Source organism: Benincasa hispida, chromosome 5 (genome assembly GCF_027475165.1).
Source record: "Benincasa hispida cultivar pf3 chromosome 5, pf3_genome.v1.1, whole genome shotgun sequence".
NCBI classification, from domain to species: domain Eukaryota; kingdom Viridiplantae; phylum Streptophyta; class Magnoliopsida; order Cucurbitales; family Cucurbitaceae; genus Benincasa; species Benincasa hispida.
In genome coordinates, this window is record NC_143482.1 from 6958128 (window position 1) to 6981596 (window position 23469).

A 23469-nucleotide genomic window follows, 5' to 3' on the forward strand; every position below is an offset into this window, starting at 1 on the left:
TAAATAAGATCCAAGGTTACTTAATGTAATTTAAACATATATGTGGTCCACATACAAGTGGATCATGTTTAAGTAATAACCTAAATGGTTTTTAGTACATGGATAAGGTCAGGTGCCTTATCCTGGTGACACTACGAATATAACTCACTTTGTAGTTTTAAGACCGACCATAGGTAACTTAAACTTAATCCTAAATTAGTTATGAACTCCTACCTATGAGGGTATACCTTTGATCTGTACAGGTGACAATCCAGATTTGTCGACTCAATATGCCTACCATTTTGGAGATTTGTCTAAGTGGGGAGCTAGGAATACAACTACACAAGATGAAATTCACTCATTCTCATCTTAAGAGTAAATAGATGAATTGTTTCCTTAAGGGCTGATTTCGGGTCTTGAACAATGAGGCGCCCACCTTCTCACTGGCCTGAAAGGGGTCTAGTTTGTAGTTGGACTATAACCAATTGTTCATTAGATGGATCAGTGGTACTTAAGAAGTTAGATGTAATTACAAGGATAAAATGGTAATTTGACCCAACTGTAGTTACTAGTGATTCGTGAAGGGTCAACTCACTATTGATTGATTATATCCATGAACATAGAATATATCTACTATTTGAAGAGTGCAGCTGTCGATCTTTAGTGGAATGATAGAAAATTAATGAATATTGATTAATTTAGTTAAAGAGTTTAACTAATTAATCTCGTATTATTGAAGCTTCTAGTTTCTAGGTCCATTAGGTTCCCTTACTAGCTCACTGAGGATAAAACAAGTAATAAATGGTTTTTGTATAATTTGAAAAGTTCAAATTATTTAAGGCAAATTTTATGCTAATATGATCAATATAAAGTATAATATATATTGATACATTATAATACATAGTTAATTATGAATGTGATTTATAATTAATACATATTTAAGGGATATATAATGTATATTGATACATTATAGTTAATTATGAATATGATTTATAATTAATGAGAGAGATAAATATTTAAATGAGATTCAAATTGATATAATGTATATTGATACATTATAATATATAGTTAATTATGAATATGATTTATAATTAATACAATATAATATATGAAAGTGATATATTTTAATAAGATTCAAGTATTAATTATATGAATGAGATTCATATAAATACTACAGGTTAAAATTTAATATGAATAAGATTCATATTAATACTATAGGTTAAGTGAGATGATATCATTTGAATATGATTCAAATAAAATTAAATATTTAATATTTAATTATTAATTAATTAATTCTTAATCAGTTAATATTATTAATTTTTTATATATGTTAAATGGGATTTAATATATATGTTAAATTGATAATAATAATAATAACTCTCTATAACTCCCAAAAAGGGAGTTATCATACGTCGGAGAGAAGGGAGTTATATCTCCCTTCCTTCATCTCACGTAATAATAGAGTAGTATCTTGTTTTTCTGTAAGAGTTACACAAAAGAACAAGAGATAGAGAACTCTCCATATCTCCCTCTCACTCAAGAATTCTCTATAACTTTCTTCTCTTTTCTAAAATCACAAAAGCATCCCATAATCCATATTCCTTGCCAGAGCATAGCAAGAAAGTTCTTTTGGTTGTGTCCATTATTTATAATCAGTGTGTTTATGGGAAGATTTGTACAGCGGAGATCAAGTTTGTGTTGTTCGTGACTTGGAGAGGAAATACCGTGAAGAGAGCCTTCAAGGGTAAGTTTCATATTGATCTCTCCTCCATCTTAAAATCATGCTTATTGAGAAATGTTTATCTTGTACTGTTACATTGTTCTCTGTATTTTATGTTTTTCGAATAGCCAATTGCACAGCGTTCACACACTTCTACAAAGAAATTACATTCCTTTAATAACATCGATTGTTGTGCTATGACACTTTAGATTGAACGGAACAATCGTATTTTCAAGGACACATATAAAAATACTTCAAATCTCTGAGAAGACATTTGTACCCTTGCGGGTTATTAGTCACACAGGTCAAAACTCTTCAAGGATTATGGTCCTTCTATCATCACCCTCAATTTTTCCTTTTTCCTTTTTTTTTTTTTTTTTTTTTTTGGTTCATTCTCAATATATTGATTGACCTATCCTAAGCTTATCTCTTACCCTTTTCTTTGCTGCTTGATTTTATATACTTCTACTAGTCTTATTGAATATTAATGAAAGAAGTGTGATATGATGAGGGTACTAAGAATGTGCCCACCTGGTGGAGATATACAGATGCACCTATTGACCCAATTGTGTATCTTTTTTTAAAAAAAAAAAAAAAAAAAGAGAGAGAGAAAGAGTGCACAACCAAAGACCAGTATTTTTGTATGTATAATAAGTAAAGTAAAGGCAACCTTTTAATTGAAGGGCGTTGATAATATGTAAAATTAGTCAGATCATTATAATAAAAGTGGTTAGTAAAAAGGAAATTATAATGGGTGGCAAAACTAATTAAGGGAATTACAAATGCAACTTGGGTTTTTTTAGATTTTGTAGAAATAACAATAAATTCAAATTTTCATTTTATTTTATTTTTTGTATTCCCGTTGTACCCTCAAATATATTTCCTCCTCACGCACATCTTTCCCCTAAACCCCCTTCTTAGTTGTCTCTCTTGCTCTCACATTCCAATCTCAAGAAATTTGATCAATCGATGGTTGCTTGCCATCGTCGTTATGTCGCTTGTCCATCGATCACTAACCATGTCGCTCATCAGTCGCCTATTGCCACTGCTGGTAAGCTTCATTTGCGAGTTTCACTTTCTCCCCCTCTCTCTAAAATCTTCATCGTTGTCGTCGATTATGAATTCCTGATTCAGAAGTCGAAGATTTGTTCTGGGTTATTTTTTTTTTCCAATTTCTTCATACATACTCAACCATGTCTGATAGTATTGCACGTGCTCATCTCCATGTGGGCATTTTTTCTTGTTTGACTTTCTTTTCTATTTGAGAAAGGATCAATGGTTTTTTTTTTTCTCGTGATTTTTCTTGTATTCTTCGGGGTTTTATTGCAAAACTGGAGACGAAGCCTGATGGGACCGCGAATTTGATGATTCGGCATTGCATTATTCCTGGGAAAGTTGGGGTATGGTTTTCTCTATAGCAATTTTATGGATGTGTTTTGTATTGAGGTTTTGATTGACAGGTTAATTGTTGTTTTGGATGTATTGAAGTTTATGCCTAATTGCGACTGATAGCACAAAAAATGTATTATCTTAATTTGAAATTGTTCTTGAATTGTATGTGTTTATTATGTTATTTTATAGGTATTGGACACGTAAGAGGTAGAATCGACCATTTGGAGTTATTCGAGGTTAAATTGAAGTAATTTGGAGTTAACTTAAGCATCTGGGCTTCAAAGAAAAAATTACCAAAATGCCCCTGCATTGAAGCATTGCAACGCTCTGAAGAGCATAGCTCTACGCTCAAGGACAGATTGAACGCATTGCTAGAGCGTCACATCGCTCGCCCTACGCTCTTGCGCTATGCTGCAAGGTAGTAGCTGAAAATGCATGAGAGAGTCACAATGCTGCCATCAACGTTGCAACACTACGAAGTTTGATGGACGTATTGAAGAAATGCACACACGGCCAAACCCTTCAGCGTCACGACACTACTTTTATGCCTGAGGTCTATGCTCCAGTTGGACCATTGCAATGTTGTCCTCAACGTTGCAATGTTGCACTTGTAGTATAAATCAATTTCTTTCTGAATTAGGTTAGATTATCAAAAGAGTTCTGCCATTCTACCGACTTCAGCCAATTCAACATCGATTTCTCTCATCTTTTCTTCTCTTTTTAGTTTGAGAATGTATCAAGAGGATTCTTTGGTACTTTTCATGAATATTATGGGCTAAGGTAATCTTTTTTAGCTTCAAATTATGATTTTTCTACCTATGCATTCTTAAGTTTTCAAATTAGTTTATTATAATTGTCAGATTCAATTCTATTCTTGAATGTTTATGATTATATTATTGGACGCTTGGGAATTTTCTAATTATCGCTTTTGATTGACATTTGATACGTGACATTTAATCTTGTGTTAATCAACTAAAAACAATAGGTTTGGGTTAGCTTGCAAATCATTTAGAAGTATTGTTCTAACCAACCTAGAATCGGATGAAATGAATATTTAATTAAGGTTGTTCCTGTTAGATGTTCGGCCTAAATTTGCCCTAGTTCTTAATGCAATTAGGCCAAGTTGAATTTACATGTTGTTCATTGATTTCAATTGGGCTAATTAATTGTTTAGGATGAATTAACTGGCTAGGTATAAACAATTACTTGACTCTAGTAGTGAGAATTTTATGATCGAATACATTTAATAGGAGAATTCCGTCACAACTCGAGTTAGGGTTTCTCAAATTGAATTTCAACATTTTATTTTATTTTATGCATTTAAATTTATTTGTAACAAATTTCACAAAACTCCCTCTTTTGGTTACCCTTGGACTAAAAACCATTTAACTAAGAAATTCAACAGCTCCTGAGTTCGACCCATGCTATCACTACTACATTATTTTGAATGGATACAATTAAATTATTTGGTCTAGAATCGGGTGACGAAATCTGATCCGACCAAATTGGTGTTGTTGTCGGGGAGCCAAATATATTTTTTTAAGGGTTTTCAGTTCTTTGTTGGTTCTTGAACTTTTCTTTTTTTGTATGACCCGATTTTCGTTGTTAGATTTAATAGAAACGTTGTTGCATTCAATCATTGACTCGAACAAAAGAAATATGTTTGCCAATCCTAAGACTTATACCAAAAATACAGTAAAAGTAATAAGAACGGGGTCGAATCCACAGGAAAACTATTGATTAGCTAGGTTGATTAAAGAATTCCATGTGACAAGGGGGGTTTTGGTTTTTTTTTTTTTTTTTTTTTTGTGAAAGAAACGAAATAAAAAGTAGACATGCAAAGAAAAGAAGTTTGAACGAGAATGAGCACATAATTGGGTTGGAGTAAATCAATAAAAAGAGTATTGGGTTTAGTTTATATCTCAAATTTCAATCATTAGATGCTAATTAATTGCATCGAATCTGTGAACTCCATAACCTATTAGAGATACTAACAACTCAATGTTAGGTTTTTAAATGATGTATATTTTCTATATTAATTCCCCCAAAATTATGTTGACTATTTGCTTTAATTGATAATTTTGTAGGCAAAATGGTCTCCGGGGCATTTAGGAGTCATTACAAGAAAATCGTGCCAAAAAGATTAAAAAAAAAAAAGACCAAGAAAATCAACAAATTGAAGAGAATCGAGTAAATACCTAGAATGTCATCGAGTAAGGCTGTTGAGTAATTAAGTATCGTTGAGTATTTAGCAGAATACCATCAAATATCATCGAATAAAAGGCTATCAAGCATCAAGTATTCTATATTTCATTCCATCGAGTAATGCATCGAGGAAATGTCAATGAATATCATCGAGTAATCAACCATCGAGTCAACGAGTACTATCGAGTTTCTTCTTATTCATTTTTCATCGAGTATCATCAAATTCCATCGAGTAAAAGCTATCAAGTAAAGACCATCCAACATCGAGCATCGAGTAAAGTATCATCGTGCATCGAGGATCGAGTATAAGTCAGAAAGCTCGCTTCTTTTTAAACTGCAAAAATTCGATGCCTCACGATACTATGCTGCATGTATAAATTTTGGTTCAGCTCTTCAGCAGAATAGAGGGGATATCATTTTCTTTTTATGAGAGATCATTTTTAGAGGGAAAACTTCGTAGAAGAAAAACTCATTTTTAGAGAGAGACTTCAAATTTCCAAGAGTGATTCTTGTAATTTTTTGTGAGATTCGATCGATTTATATTCAGACTTTGTATTAATATGCATCTATCAATAGATTACTTGAAGAATTTCATCATCCATGAGTGGGTAATCCTTTATCTTGGGGAATTATGTAAATTGGTATTTTCTTGAGATTTTTCCTTAAATTTTCTTTCATGTAATTACTTTATTTTGAATGTTCTTGCTGAGATTTAAAATAAAATGGATTAAGATTGAATTGACGACTCAAGATTAATCAATTTTTGTATGCAAAAATGACATGGTTCTATAACAAAATTGTAATTATGGTTGCAAGAATTAGTAGTCTTATATAAAATGTGGACTTCTTTTCCTCTTTTCTTTAAAGAATCTATTAATTCAAAACATCCATGCAATCAATCTTGAATTTCAGTCTTTTGATTTCAAGATTGGAATAGTTAAGAAAGCCCATGAGTTTAACACAATTTGATTAATTGTGAAATGTCCAATTAAGACCTAGATTAGGGTTAATTGTGAAATTAGCTAATTAGGCCATTAGGAATTTATTCTTAATGAAATATTGAATAATCTAATTGCATGATTCTTTGTTAAGTCAATGATAGAATTGCCTAGTTTATATAAAATCCCCAAGATTTCATTACAATTAATCTTATCTCACAATCTCTCTTATTTCTCTCATCAATAAATTTCCTATATCAATTATTGTCTTTTGCACTTAGTTTCTAATTCTTAAAACAAATAACCCCCATTTAATATTTTGCATTTTGGAATTCAAGTAGTCTATTTTAGGCCAATTAATAGCGGTCCTCTTGGGATCGACCTCTTCCTCTACTATTACTACGTGTTAGTTCTAGTTGTAGTTAGAGTATTATAAATTTCATTTTTTTTTTTGGTAAGATAGAATTACTGACACCTATTTCGCACCAAATACCCAATTAGCCAAAGTCGATATTAAATCAAATTGGCCCTAAATTAATTTAAAACTTTTCTTTATTAACAAAATCCAAGCAAAAACTAAATTGCATTTGGAAAAAGTTCATGTATTGTGTCATCCTACAAGTTGGAAAGCCTAATCTTATAGCATGATTATTTGGGCAAGATTAAACTAGGGCAAACATTAGTGAGATCAGAAACAATTTTAGCCTACATATGCAATCCTAATTCCTGCAACATAATCAACAATTATGTACAACGCCATGAAGATTTTGCAAACAATAATTTAATAAAATCAATTTGTCAGATCAATTCAATCACATTCCATTAAAAATAAACCAAATCATACCCAAGAGTTCATAGAATTCGGTATAATTAATTAGAATAAAAATCTTCAAAAAATTGAACATTCAACTAAACCCAAGAAAGAAATTGCCTAGCCTTGCATCTTCCTCAAATCAATAACAAAAATGTGGAAGATGAAGAACATATGGAAAAGATTAATGAATGAAGAGGAAAGAATGAGGAATCTGGTGGAAAATCGTCCAGAAATCGTTCCAATCGCAGACCGAAATCTTTCTCCCTTTTTGTAATTTTCTTCACACCTTCAGTTGGAAACCAAAACCTTCTATTTGTAAAACGATTGCAGCGTTTCAATGCTAGTAAAAGTGTTTCAAAGTTGTCGACTCAGACCTCAAGCATCGAAGGAGAGGTGCAACGCTGCTATGACGATGCATTGCGTGCGAGCAGAAGCCACCCGTTCATTGGAGTTCGTAGTATTGCAATGCCCCTATTGAGTGTTGCAACACTGCCCTGTTTGTTTGCTTCTGTCCAACAGCGTCGAGCTGGAGCGTTGGCCTGACGTTGCGACACTGATTGCTTATCCCAAAATCAATGCTTACGGCCTTTCAGCGTCACGCAAGGGTCAATGGAGGGTTGCAGCACTGCCCTCAACGGTAGTTTGGTAATTTTGACATCCTCACTCAAGCAAGGATGCATCGTGGACTCCACTATGGAAGCCGAATACGTAGCTGCTAAAGAGACTGTTTGGCTTAGGAAGTTTCTTATTGATTTGGAAGTTGTTACAAATATGTCTTTGTCAATCACACTCTATTGTGATAACAATGGGGCTGTGGAAAATTCTAAGGAACCTCGAAGTCACCGAAAAGGCAAATACATAAACGGAAGTATCATTTGATCCGGGAGATTGTGCATCGTGGTGATGTGATCGTCATGAAGATCGCGTCGGAGTACAATGTTGCTGATCCATTTACAAAGGCTCTCACGCCTAAAGTGTTCGAGGGTCATCTAGAGAGGTCTATAGGATATGCGGCACCTTATTTAGGGCAAGTGGGATATGTTACTGGAGTATAGAGTATGCCTTAATTTATTATATTTTGTACTGTTTTGTATTATAAATTAGTCTCCCGAGGCTTTAGGACAAGTGGGAGATTGTTAGGATTGGTGTCCTAAATCTCCTGGTTGTCTCGTAGTTTGTAAACATTCTGTAAACATATTGTTATTAATAAAAATAAGTGTTATTTTATAAGCATCTACTCAATCCAATAAACTAACATCCGTGGTTATTTTATGTAACTTAAGCATGTATGTGGAGATGTACAAGTGGATCATGCCTTAAGTAATAACCTAAATGATCTGTAGTAGATGGATAAAGGAGAAATATCTTATCCTGGTGACAATGTGGATACGACTCGCTTTGTAGATGTTACAAGTGTTGTAAAGTGCTACAAAATAGTCTGATCCTGACCATTCATCTAGAGACATGCGAGCAGGGGTATCCTATATAAAGAGTTTGTATAAGATCGAACCACGAAATGATTAATCTCTTTATATAACGCCATTGATAATTAAGACTTACATTTTACTAGAATGACCATAGGTGACATGACCTTAATCCTGAGTGAGTTGGGAACTCTTGCTCATGAGGGCGATCCTTTGATTTGTATGGGTGAGAGTAGCCAAATTGCCAACTCAACAAGCCTACCATTTTAGGAATTCATCTGATTGGGGAGCTGGGAACTCAGCTACACAAGACAGAATTCACTCCTTCCCCGAAGTAGAGGTAAGTAGATAAATTGCTCCTATAAGGACTAATTCCGGGTCTTGAACATAGTGGCAACACCCTCTCTTAGGAAGAAAGGACTCAGTCATAGTGGGACTATGACTTATTGTTCATTAGAGAAATTAGTGGTACTTAAAGAGTTAGATGTAACTACAGGGACAAAATGGTAAATTGGTCCAACTATACTTACGAGCGATTTGTGAAGGGTCATCACACTTTGATTGGTTATATAGACATAGAAATATATTTGTAGTGTGAAAAGTGCAGCTGTCAGTCTTTAGTGGAGTATCCGACAGTTAACGGATGGTAGATATCGTGATTAAAGAGTTTAGTCAGTTATTCACGTACCGTTGGAACTACAAGCTACTGGTCCATAAGGTCCCCTTGGTAACTAAATGAGTTCAAGTTGAGAATAAGATTTTGAGTTAGTTTGAAGTGTTCAAATTAACAAGAGGAAATTTGATTATATATGATATAATTAAATTGATTCAATTATATATGATATAATTAATATGATGTATTTGATACATTATTTGATTGGAGGAACTAATATAAATATGATTTATATTAAATGTCATAAAATAGAAAAAGAACTATGGTTTATATGTTACATATGATGCAATATTAAAACTATAGGTTATAAATATAATATGATAAGTTAGTTATTATATTTATTTATAATATATTAATTATGTGATAATTAATTATTCTTTTTCTTAATAACCGACTTTAGTGGGAGGTTATTTGTGGTTTATGGTAATTGTGAGGTAAAAAAGGAAAATTGTTTTCCAAATCAGATGATGATTCATCATTCGAATCATTCTCACAAAAACATCACTCTCGAGTAAAATAGTTTTACTAAACGATAGCCTCAGACTAAACGATCAAGTATCAAGTTTACTATACGGTAGTTACTCGTTGCTATACGATCGAATAGCAAGTCTAATACGACAGGCTTTTTCTTACTACACGATCGAGTATCAATCCTATATGATAGACTTCCTTCTTTTGTCGCATACTTGATCGTTCACCTCCTCCATTCCTCTATCCAAAGTCATACAGAGCCCACAACTCTTAGATTCTCATACTGAGAATACCAAGGTAACTCTTGTGGTGGTGTTCTTGAAGTTCATCCAGTTGCTCGTTGAGATCAAGTTTTGATCATTGCATTCAAGTTCGTGTTGTTGGATGCGTTGCTGAACGATCGAGGGATACGTGAAGAAAGAGTTCTTCAAAGGTATTATATTCGATCCCTTTGTATTTATTTTAAAAGAAACATGTTGTAATTTACTCGTTATGCATAATTTCTTATGTTAGACTGTAATTGTTTGTGCTCTTTCTCAATGGGCTTTGGAACAATCCACTTTCGCTCACTAGTTCTCTATTTAGAGTTCCATCATGAAATTCTTTGTTGTATTTTGCAGAGCTTGGTATGGATGAAAGAAGATGAAGAAAAGAAGTTAGAGAACGATGAGCTTTAGAAGAGAAAATCTGTGTTGAAGGCACATTTGAAGAAGAGCATTCTAAAGAGGAGTTTGAACAAGGGATGATGGCACAACCTGAAGAGCTCATCTTGAAAGAGCTTTCAGCTTCCGACCTTACTCAATTGCCCCTCTGCATCACTTATCCTAAGACCACAGGTAATTTTGAACTCAAAACTGATCTTATTAACTTATTGCCTTCTTTTTCTGGACATACAAGTGAGGATCCATACAAGCACCTGAAGGACTTCCACATCATGTGTAGTGGAATGCACCCTCATGATGTAATTAAGGAGCAACGCAACCTACGAGCCTTCCCGTTCTCTCTGAAGGATGACATGAAGGACTGGTTGTACTGTCTTCAATCAAGGTACATCACCACTTGGACAGAGATGAAGAAAAGGTTTCTAAATAAATTTTTCCCAACATCTAAAACCATCAGAATAAGGAAAGAGATTTACAGCACCCTACAGGGGCATGTAGAGTCATTCAACGAGTATTGGGAGAGGTTCAAGCGCCTCTACGCTCGTTTCCCCAATCATCAGATCCCAGATCATCTCCTGATTCACTACTTTTATAAGAGATTACTACAACAGAACAAAAGTAGTATCGATGTAGCTACAAGTGGAGCACTTGTGAACAAAACCCCCCTCTCAAACTATGGAATTGATTTCCACCATGACTTAAAATAACCAGTAATTTGGGACCAGAGATTGCATTTCTCAGACAACCACATCTTCATAAGAGGTAAAGTGAATTTAGAGTTGAAATTATTGAACTCTAGTCATCCATTTTTTGAACCTGTGAATTCTCATATCCTACAAATTTTGGTTCAGGATCCTCATTTTCAAATATAATATCAATAGCAACATTAAACTAAAAAATGTTGTCAATAACTACATTAGTTCGGTTTCATCTTTTTTCTGTCATGCCATAGTTTATTGAAATCTCATTATTATCTTTAGGTATTTCACCTTCCTCATTAATCATGTCAAGAATTTCTTCATGGGTATTTACATCCTCAACCAAGTCCTTTTGACTATTGACTATTTTTCTTTTTTGAGGATTTTTATCTTCGAAACCCACTGGTCTACCACTCTTCTAACCTCTTCTAGACTCATTAGTGATAACTTTTTGTACTGAGATATCAATTTTTCATGGGAAATTTGCAGTTAGTATATGAGATTTAATTACCTTCTTAGCATCTATAAATGTATCTGGTAATTGATTTGCTATATTTTACAAATGAATTATTTTCTGAATTTCAAATTCATATTGATCTGTAAAGGAATCTAAATGAGATAATAACGATGCATTCCACATAACTTGTTTTTTCCTTTTAATTTCTTCCTCTCATGTTAGAAAAGTTGTCTCATTAAAATAACAATTAATAAATTGTGCAGTAAATATGAGAGTGGGCCCAAGTTGAGAAAGAAAAGAAAAATTCAAAAGGAATTAGTAAAACTTCTTCTCTCTCCCATGTGAAGTCACTGCCAAGGTAAATTATTGCACTTCTTTTCGTTCTTTGCCAATTTGTACACTCAAACTAAAGCAATCTCCCGTTTCTCTCCTTTTAGTCATGCAGATGGAAAAGCTCTTTCAGATGACTCAAAGAAGATGAAGAACAAAGCAAATAACCAGCAGGCAAAAGGAAGAACACATCAAAGAGAAGAAGAAGAAATTCAAGGATTTATAGTGTTTCAGTGTTTAAACACCTACATCCACTGTGAAAGTAGCAGGTAAAACTCTTTATTTAGCAGAAATTTCAAATTTCAATTGTAGATTACAAAAATGAATCTCACTCTCTTTTTTTCACTCTCCTTCATTTGAATGCATGTATTTATACAGCTTTAATACCTTCCTTTTCTTCTTCTTTTCATGTATTTTCTGAGTTGTATAAGGAGATCAAGGGTGGAGATTAATTTTGTTTTAACCATCAGGTAAGAAACTAATTTCAATTTGTTGGAGTAGTTGGTTTCAGATTTAACAATTCTTCCCCCTGAAACAAATTCTCCTTGAAACTGCTGCTTTCCTTTTTAAGCTTTAAGCATCTGGAACATCTGCCAAGTTGAGCAAACTTAAACAGTGCTAAAACTTGGTTCGTGTGACAACTTTAGTTTTATGTCTGCTGCATTTTCATCTGTGATGACTTTCTTCATGTTTATCACTCCTTTTTCAATTGCATCTCTGATAAAATGCGTCTTTATATGTACATGCTTTGTTCGTTCATGAAATTGTTGGGATAAATGGCACTCTAATTATCACAGAGTATATCTATTGTATTTTGCTTGAAACCTAGCCCAGAAATTAGGCATTGTAGCCATGTAGCTTCTTTTACTGCTTCTTTTGCTGCTATAAATTCAGCCTTTATAGTAGATAAGGCTAGTATTGATTGTAGGTTAGATTTCCAGTTGATTACATTGTTTTCCAATAGGAAAGTGTAGCCTGTCAGGGACCTTCTTCTGTCTAAGTTCCTTGCAAAATCAGCATCAACATAGCCATGAAGCCTGAAGTCTTGACTTCTTTATCCTTTATAAAAGAGTCCTCTCCTTGGTGATCCAATTAAGTATCTCATCATCCACTTTGTTGCTTTCCAATGCGTCCTTCCAGGTTCACTCATAAATCTGCTAATTAAGCTAGATGAATAAGCTAAATTAGGTCTTGAACATATCATCAAATACATCAAGCTGTCGGTGGTATTTAAGTAAGAAACTCTTTCCATTTGGCTTCTTTCTTCTTCATCTTTAAGAGAGTCTTCTTTAGAAAGCTTAAAATGAGCAAGGGGCATTAACACAACTTTAACAGTAGCCATGTTGAACCTCTTCAAGACTTTCATTGCATAATCATGCTGACAAACAAAAATTTCAGATTTCTCAAGATCTCCATCCCAAGTATTCTTTTGGCTAACCCCAAGTCTTTTGTATCGAATTCTTGGTTGAGGAGCTTCTTGATTTTCATAAGTTCTGTCAAGGATTTTCCAGCTAACAACATGTCATCCACATAGAGTAACAAGTCTATTAAATCATCACCTTTTCCCTTTCTCAAATATACACTAGGGTCATAGCTGCTGTGAAAGAATTGAATACTAGTGGTGTAGTCATTAAACCTTTTATACCAACATCTTGGAGTCTGTTTTACACCTTAGAGTGATTTTTCAAGCTTGCAAACTAACTTCCTCTTGTTGTTAGCCTTATAACCCTTAGGTTACTCCATGTAGATCAACTCTTCTAACTTTCCATGTACAAGAGCTGTCTTCACATCCATCTGCTCTAACTCTAGATCATAACAAGCTACAATTGCTAGAAGTACTCAAATGGATGTGTGTTTGACTACAGGTGAGAAGATTTCATTGTAATCTATGCCTTCTTTTTCTATAAAGTCCTTTGCCACTAGCCTTGCTTTATACTTGACTTCTTCTTTTATAAGGTATTATTTTCTATTTTGGGGGTCGTGTGAAGGTCCAAGTCTCATTTTTGTGCAATGACTCCATTTATCATCCATCGCTCTTTTCCACTTTAATCCCACTGACCCTTGGCAAGGCTTCCTCATACGTTTTAGGTTCTTCTTCACATAACTCTTCAACTGTATTCAACACATTAGCTACACTATTAACTTGTGCATATCTAGCAGGTACTTTCACTTGTCTTCTTTGTCTATCTCTTGAGAAAGTGTAGTTGGTCAAGTCTTCTTAAGTTTCTACTGCTTCTTGATCAAGGGATTGATCATCAACTTCCTTTCTTCATTAGGATTTTCATGAGAATTGTCAAAAGCTTCATCTTGTTTAGGAACAACATTTGATTTACTTGAAATCTCCACTTCTAAGCTTCTATTTCCAGCAACTTCAGTTTCTTTCATGGGCTGTTTTTCTTTTCCTGACCTCATATAGAATTCTGTTTCTCTGAAGGTTACATCTCTACTGATAATACTCTTCTTCAAATCGAAATTCCACAGTTTGTAGCCCTCTGTTCCTTCCCGATAGCTTAGGAACATGCACTTGACAGCCCTTGGCTCCAATTTGCCCTATCTAACATGTACATAGCCAACAAAACCAAAAGTTTTTAGAAAAGACAAATTAGGTGGAGTGCCTGTCCATTTTTCCCCTGGAGTTAAGAAATTGATAGACACACAAGGACTTCTATTTATAGTGAAAGTGGCGATAGCAACCGCTTCAGCCCAAAAAATATTAGATAGTTGTGCCTCCGAAAGCATGCATCTAACTCTCTCCATGATAGTTCTATTCATCCTCTCAGCTACACCAGTTTGTTGGGGAATATAGCTAACTGTTTTATGTCTTGTAATACCATTTTTAATACAAAAATCAGTGAACATGCTACCCTAGGAACTCCATTCCATTATTAGTTTTCAAGTATTTAACTTCACAATTAGTTTGATTCTCAACTCTAGTCATCCATTCTTTTAATCGATCAGAGGCTTGATCCTTAGTTTTTAACATAAAAGTCTATGTCTTCTTCCTAGATAATCATTAATAATGGATAAGAAATACCCGGAACCACTCCATAAAGGTGTTCTTGATGGACCCCATAAGTCTGCATGAACATATTCAAGGATAGCCTTGGTTGAGTGTTCTCCCTTTGAAAATTTCAGCCTTTTGGATTTTCCAAACACGCAATGTTCACAATATCTCGACCTTTTTGTTCACAATAGTTCTTGAATAGGCCTTGTTTCATCAATTCATTCAAGCCATTTTCACTGACGTGAAACAGCACAATGAGAGTTGAGCTAGAAGAAACAACATTCTTTATGAAATAGAGCCCATTGAATTTTTCACTAGTGAAAATTGTCTTAGGATCCTTTGAAATTGTGAACTGTCCATTCTTCCCATGGAAAGAACACCCTTGGTCATCCAACATCCTAATGGATATTAGATTTCTTCTAAGGTTAGGGACATGTCTCACATTTGTCAAGAGGATGTCCCTATTGTCTTTAAGTTTCAAACCAACTGAGCTAGTTCCCACAATTTTGCAATTGTGATCATCTCCTATAAAACAGCTCTTTCCTCACTTGATTTGTAAGTCACAAACCAGTCTTTTGAGTGAGTCATGTGGTAGGTACATCCTGAGTCTAGGACCCAGTCTTCCTTCAAATTTTTCACATCCTGTTTCATGACTTTTTCCTCAATGGCAACTAGCATCTCTGAAAAAAATAAATGCATCTTCCTCAATAGAGACATCTCCATCTTCATGTTACCTACCTCTTCCATATTCTTTGTCTTTTCTACCTTCTTTGTCTCTTCCATAGTTTCCATTTCTATTTCATGGGCAATTTCTTTTGAAGTGACCCTATTTGTGGCAAGTATAACATTTCATCAATGATTTGAATTTTTTGACCTTTGAAGGATGGTTTATTCTTCTTGATGTAAGAGTAAATAACATGCAAGTGTAGAAGCAATATGGATCTTAAGCACTCTAATTAACTTAATTTTAAAAATTAAGCATACTTGTTAAAAACTCGAAAAATAGAGTTTGATGTACAAACCTTAGTGTAGCTCAAAATTGTAGCAATCCTCTTATTATTTTTTATCACAAATACTTCGTTGACCACATCTAGAGTCTTCCGTACTATTTTCCGACCTTAGAACGAATTGTGTGATCCAATTTGTGATGAAATTGAAGTTGAAAAGGGTTTGTGAGAGTTTTAGTGTTGTTTAAATTTGAGACAGAAATTTAGCTTCATAAGCTAGCCATCCAACCCCAATTTCAGGAATTTTTCTTCTATTTAAAGAAGAAAACATGCAAATTCAATTTCCTCTCAAAGTGACACCAATTTCATCAAAAATCAAGTGGGATTAGGTATCTTAAAGTGGGAAAAATGGGATAAACCCACTGTCATAAAAAAAAAAAAAAAAAAAAAAAAAAAACATTTAACTCTTTAGTTTCAAAAATTCAAAATTTAAAAAGAATTTTTCATAATTTTAAATAAAACTAATTCTAATTATTAATTTTAAATAATTAATCAAACAATTTAATTAATAATATTAATTTATTATCAAATGTTAGATTAATAATTAAACACCAATTCTGATCATGAATCCCTATTTATGTGTACAATATTTAAATCATATTTAAATATTTTCAACTCTTCAAATATAACACGTTGAGCACTTCGAATATAATTAACGCTTGCTTCCTAAACAAGATTTGAAGGTTTCAAATTTTCTCATCACATTATTCTAAGGTTTAGTTCGATATGAGCTAGGAGAGGGACCTAATGAACCTGCAGATCATGAGCTCCAATGGTTTGAGATTAACCAACTAAACTCTTTAACCTAGTCAACCAACATTCATTAACTATTGGGACACTCCACTATAGTCCAATAGCTACACTCTCCTCATTGTAGATATATTTTTGTCCACTTGATATAACCATGATTAGTAAGATGATCCTTCACAGGTTGTTCATAATTACAGTTTGGTCAAAATTACTGTTTTAGTCCTGTAATTACATCTTGTTTCTTAAGTCTCACTGATCTTCTAATGAACAATTATTTTGTGATCCAACCACCAAATCGAGTCCCTCTCGTGCCAATGAGAGGATGGAGCTTCTTGTTCAAGACTCGGAGTCAGCATTTAAGAGAATAAACCTATCTACTATCCCAAACATGATAAGAGTGAGTTTCATCTTGCAAGACTATGTCCCCAGTTATTTACACGATCTTATCCCTAAAATGGTAGGCATATTGAGTTGGCGAACTTGGGTCACTCTCACCCGTGCAGATTAAAAGATAACCCCAAATAAATAAAAGCTCATAGTTAGCTCATGATTAAGATTGCATTACATAGGTTATCGTATTGAAATAGTCAATCTTAACAATAAACGACATTATGAAGTAAAAGTGACTATTTTGTGGTCTGGTCTTATGCAAACTCATTGCATAGGGTGTCCCCACTCATGTCTTCATATGAATGATTCAAGATCACTTAGTTTGTATCAGATACAAAATGGCCCGCATCCAGTGTGATGGTGTTGACATTCAATATGCAGAAGCAATTAGAATGTTAAGCACTCTAACTACATTAATTTTAGATCTAAAGCATGAAAGATCAATTCAAAATAAATGGGTTTCAGAAAATACTACCTTTGAAGAACTCTTCAATTTATCCAATCTCTAGCTAAAATCTTCTCTTCGCTTGTAGACCACCACAAATTTTTTAATTTTAAATGAAATGAATTCAATTACTTAATTAATTAAACACTTTAATTAATCAAAATAATTTAATATAAAATATTAAATTATTAACCCATCAATTCCTAATATGAATCCTTATTCACGTATATTTAAATCATATTTAAATATTTTTCACACTCTAATTTCGTTTAATTGGATAATTAAATGTTTAGTTATATCGTATATAATTAATAATTAAGCGTTTCAAATTTTTTCATCACACTATTCTAAGGTTTAATCCTTTTATGAGTTAATAGGAGACCTAATAGACCTACAAATTATGAGCTCCAACGATCTGACATTTATTGATTAAACTATTTTAACTGAATTAACCAACATTCATTAACTATTGGATCACTCCACTAAAGTCGATTAGTTGCACTCTTCTCACTGTATATATATTTCTGTTCACTTGATTTAACCATGATCAATAAGTCGATCCTTCACAGGTTGTTCGTATTTACATCTGGGTAAAAAATACCATTTCAAATACTAATGGCCTAACAATAGAGTATTTAGTTAACTGCCCAAAATATCATGTGAGTGCAGGATATGAGACTGAAATTTAATGAAAATAGGAACATGTATAATATTAATAGCAGACCTTAAATCTAGCATAACTTGCTCAAATTTTCTAATGCCTATCTGACAAGGCACGTAAAACATACATGGGTCTTCCTGCTTAATAGGTATGTTACTTGGGATGACTACCTTTTACTTGACCATCTCTTCTTTCTTTTCTTCTTTAGAAACCTCAACCTAATCCTTCTTGCCCATTGTAGTAGAGCTCTTTTCATTAGAAGACTGGATAGATTTCACCTCTCTTTGTGCACAACTTCCTTAGCAATAGCTAACCTCCCAAGGAAAGGAGCACGAGGGACATCAACTTTCAAATTTTAAGGTGGATCAAATGTTATACTTCATTTTTTGGGCAAGCTGGCAATTTGCTCATCAACATTATCAGCACCTATTTCTTCACTTAAAACCTCAACTAACTCGTCAACAGGCACCTCGAGGCTCTCAACATAGTTCATAGCAGAGATGGCACTAACATTGCACACATTGGACATAGGTCGGGAATGAAGTTTCTCATATTGGGTGTCTAATTTTCTAACTACGTTTGCCGGTTGGGAGATCTGGGTAGCCACCTATTCATGTGAGAGGTAGTCTACTAGAACTTCTCTTAAGGGTGATCATCGATCGAGCGGTGTCAGTTCTGGGCTCAGACTGTCGCTAACCACTGACTTTTCAGTTTGCTCTTGGTCAATGTAGATTAAAGCTCCAATGGTACTTAGATAATTAATTAAACTCCTTTAATTAAATTACCCAACTTCCATTAATTGTTGGTCACTCCACTAAAGATCGACAGTTGCACTCTTCACACTACAAATATATTTTTGTGTCCATTGGATATAACCAATCAACAGCGCGATGGCCTTTCATAAATTGCTCGTAAGTACAAGTAGGCCTCTGTAGTTACATCTAACTCCTAAGTACCACTGATCCCTCTCATGAACAATAAGTCATAGTCCAACTATGACCAAACCCCTTTCAGGCCAAGAGAGCGCGTGACACCACATCGTTCAAGTCCTGGAATTAACTCTGAGAGAAACTTATCTATTTACCTCGACATTAGGGAATGAGTGAATTTTGTCTTGTGTAGCTGTGTTTCCAACTTCCCAATCAGACGAATTTCCAAAATGGTAGGTATATTGAGTCGGCGAATTGGCTAATCTCACTCATGCAAATCAAAGGATTGCCTTCATCGGCAGGAATTCACAACTTATTCAGGATTCAGGTCATGTCACCTATGGTCATCCTTGTAGAATGTAAATCTCTACTATTAACGATGTTATATAATGAGACCATTCATTTCGTGGTCCATCTTATAAAAACCCTTTTGTATAGAACACATCCACTCACATGTCTCTACATAATCAATTATGATCAAATCATTTATAGAACTTTACAATAATTGTAACATCTATATAGCGGGTCATATTAATTAAAGTTATCACTTAAACACAATCCATCTATATGTCTCTACATACATGTTTAAGTTACAGAAGATAACTTTAGGTGTTTGTTTATTGATTTTGTGGGTAAATGTTACTAAATGTCGAATAAAAATACCTCATATTTTATTAAATAAATAAATTATTTGTACAATACAATTACAAACTACAGGACCCACGAGATTTAGGGTATCAATCCCAACCCCCTCAATTTCACATTATAACTTATGTACACCGTTCACCATTTCTACTCGTCATCCTAGTAGGAAAAGAAAAAACTTCCATACTTGATATTGGAAGAGTAATATTGAGAGTTAAAAATTAATGCTGAATAACCCCAAATGCTGGATTTTGAGGTGCTAGTCCATCCATGTCCTGCCTTCAAACCTCGAGTAAGGAGGGAAAAACTGGCTTGTTCTTTGAAGTAGTTCGATGCTCAATCTCAACATTTTTTTTTCCAGATATGAAGATTCTGATTCTTTGTTATATTTTTTTTATTTTGGTTGAGTAGGTTATTTTTTAGTTTGATTAAATGAGCTTGAGTTTGAAAGAAATGATCAATAGATATGGACTGTGAATGAAGAAGGGGCCAAATGGGAAACAAATTTTTTAAAGATTGAAATCCTTGCAAATCCGGCCAAATTTAAATGGAAAATTGTTATGGTAAAAACAAGATTTGAAATCATAACTCATTTCAAATTCTTTGAATTTCTTTTGCATCCAAACAAATAAATTCATTTCAAATCGGAATCTTTCCAAATCTTGTGGTTCAAAAATTGGATTTTAAAATAATGTAGGACTAATGAATTAAAATAATATATCATCTAATAACCTGTCAAAATATGAGTGCAATCAATACATACTATAGTAGTAGTATGAAATTTTCCATTAATTAATGTAAAGGTGGTCGAAAGACTAATTGTTGAAAAGTACTATATAGGTGCATTCTATAAGTTACCATCATCTTTGTGTATTCTACTTTATTGTCAAATCATCGTTTTTTTTTTTTTGCATGAAAAACTCTTCTAAATTATTGTCTAAAAGAAATACTTTCCAATTTTTTGTTTGTGATTAAAGTGGAAGGGTTAAAAGATAATTGCATCTTTACTCAAACATTGTCTAGTAATTATTAGCCTAAAAGAGTAAAAGCAAAGCATAGGTTATTACTACCCCCATATGGGTCATTGTTCCATGGTTTCCCAATAATTCTTGTTATTTTATTATGTTGATGAAATCGATTGAGACCAAACATACAAGCTCCCTACTGTAGTGATCCAAGAAAAAATAATAATAAATTGACAAAACTAGACCCACATGATCAGGCTTCCCACATATTTGTTAGAGATTTGGTGTTGGCAATATTTTTTTAGAGATGTTATGACATTTTTCTCAAGATGTGTCATACCAAGTGTTCCTTGAGGTATCTTACACGAGATGTCCCTATGAATGCTATTCCTGACAAATTATGTTTTTCGTATCTAGAAAATTGATTCGTGTGATCTTTTATCACAAATTTATTTCCTTTTTTGAGGCTCTATAGATTATGTTGAGGGTTGGTTCTTCTTTTCCATTTTGCTATTGTTACGAAATCAACAATTAAGAACACAAAAATGAACGAAGAGATAGAGAAGATCAACACACAGATATACGTGATTCATTAACGATGTGTTAGCTACGTCCACGAGCAGAGAGAGAACAGTATTATTAGCGAGAATGTTTTCAGAAAATTACATCAAATGACACCTCTAGGCTTAGAGAGTTTATATAAGGTTAGAGAGTTTACATCAAACAGCGAGATCCTCGTACTTGGTTGTTCGGAGTGCCAACAATTAAATTCAATGCATTCCAACAATGCTATTTTAGAGTTTGTTATACTCTTTTTAGTGTTTGTCGTTTTGAAGTATTATCGAGTCGTTATCTTGTGTTGATGTGAAAAATACAAGTGTGTCAATCCATGTGATTGTGAGACTTTTGCTATCGTCGGTCTTGAGTGATTCTAATGTAGGTCTTACAAGAGATTCTCATACTTGGGGAGAATCGAAGTTTTCCAAGTGATCTGGTTTTCATTTAAAGGTGGAAAGATAAAAGTTCTTGGTGAGAGGGAATCTCATGTAAGAAACAGCTCGAGTTTTAGCAAAAGTCGCTCTCCTGGTTGAAAGGTCTGAAAGAGAACGTTGTTCTAGGGGAGGGATGATACCCGTTGGTACCGGATTCAAAGGATTGGTGCATCGTTCGAGGCAATATAACAACCTCACAATGTGCTTGGATCAACCTCAACCTGGCTGCTTACCGAAGGGGGACCTTAAGGTTCATTAAAAGAGAGTCCACACTTAGGGGAAAACTAAGTGATCGTTCACTAATATTCTCACACTTAGGGTTTCATTGAGAGGGGATCTCACATTTAGGGCAAGTCTAAGTGATCATTCACGAAGTAAAGCTACTCGTGTGTTATTGTAATTGTTATTTATTTATAGATAAGCACAACGTTGTAATCGTTTGACTTTATATTAGTGAAATTATCTTTCCTAAGAACACTGTCCCTTAGACGTAGATGGTATTGCATCGAATTGAGTTACCAAACTTTGTGTTCTGTTCGTGCTTTATTTTATTGTGTTTATCTCTAAGGTTCTTGGAATTGTTGTCACATCGTGTGTAATAAGTTTTGTTTTGTGTTAGATAATATTTATTTTACATATAAAATAAATAAATAAATAAAATAATGGATAATTGTTTTAAATGGTAAAATTGTTAAAAATATTTTTAAATATAGTAAAATGTCAATGTCTATCACTGTCTATCACTTATAAACAATGATATTTTCCTATATTTGAAAACAACCCTAAAGTAACTTAACTATTGTGTAAATTATGGTATTAAATTTATGTTGGCACCTGATGGTCTCAACATTTTTTTTGCGTTATGTTGTCTTTGCGACTCCTATAAAAATTATCAGAATGTCACCCACACATAAGATTGCTCCAAATCAATCATACTTATTTCTAATAATACATTTTTAGTTCAAAGTTTTGAGTTTGATTTTAATTTTCTCTCCAAGTTTCAACATACATTTTGTTTCAATTTAGTTCCTAAATTTCAAGATTTGCACTTTTAGCTTAAATTATCAGTTCTCATCTTTAGTATTAAAGTTTATTAACTAATTTAAAATAACTATTAAGTGAAATTTTAATTTTAATTTTAATGGTGACGAAAAAATAGTGAAAAATAATTATTATTCTTTTGACTCTTATTAAATTAATTAATAGACATTAACAAATTGAAATAAAACTTGAATAATAATGGTAAAATTGTAATATTTCAAAATGTAGTTAGAGACTAAATTAAAATTAAACTCAGAATTTGACTAAAACTCTAACATGATGAAATGGAAACTAAATACAAAATATTTGTACCAAAATTAAATGATGAATAACAAAGAATTTGATGATATTATATTGGACTTCCCTAATGATGAAGTTCCCACACCTCTTCAATATGGTCCTCTTGACACTTTTGGCAAATGGCATCTTCCTTCTACAAAAAATTTGTTTGCTTTTAGAAACATAGTTTGAGAAGCAATTCTCTTCCCCGAAGTCGAGATAATGTTGTCAATTTGAGAATTTTTTGACCATACATTTTTCTTCCTTAATTACCCCTGTTTTTTTTTAATTCATTTTTTCTGTGTTTTTTTTTTTTTTTTTTTTTTTAGAATGTTGTAAACGTCAGAAATTTTCGACCTTACATTCGTCTTCCTTATCTATCCTGATTTTTATTTATTAATTCTTTTTTGGAGGATGTTGTAAACGTAAGAGAAATTTTCGATCATAATATCTTTTTCCTAACTATCTCTAATTTATGATTATTTGTTCAAGATTATAAATAATAGAAGAAATTGAGGTAAGTATAAAAAAAAAACACGTAAATGTTGTGAATTTGAGGAGCACAACGAGAACACAGATAGTAATAAAATATAAACTA

At 33.3% G+C, this 23469-nt stretch overlaps 2 long non-coding RNA genes across 3 annotated transcripts; both read left to right on the forward strand.

The window, feature by feature from the left end:
* Positions 1 to 2552: 2552 nt before the first annotated feature.
* On the forward strand, positions 2553 to 3908 carry LOC150035876 (uncharacterized). Its single transcript, XR_016529769.1, has 2 exons — positions 2553 to 3099; positions 3281 to 3908. It is a non-coding gene; the product is annotated as an uncharacterized LOC150035876 (long non-coding RNA).
* Positions 3909 to 11810: 7902 nt separating this feature from the next.
* Positions 11811 to 22026, forward strand: LOC120078018 (uncharacterized). 2 transcript variants are annotated; one of them, XR_005481890.2, is made up of 2 exons: positions 11811 to 12233; positions 21500 to 22026. It is a non-coding gene; the product is annotated as an uncharacterized LOC120078018 (long non-coding RNA). The 2 variants fall into 2 exon arrangements; XR_016529508.1 differs by lacking the exon at positions 21500 to 22026 and adding an exon at positions 19035 to 19507.
* The last annotated feature ends 1443 nt before the right edge of the window (positions 22027 to 23469 follow it).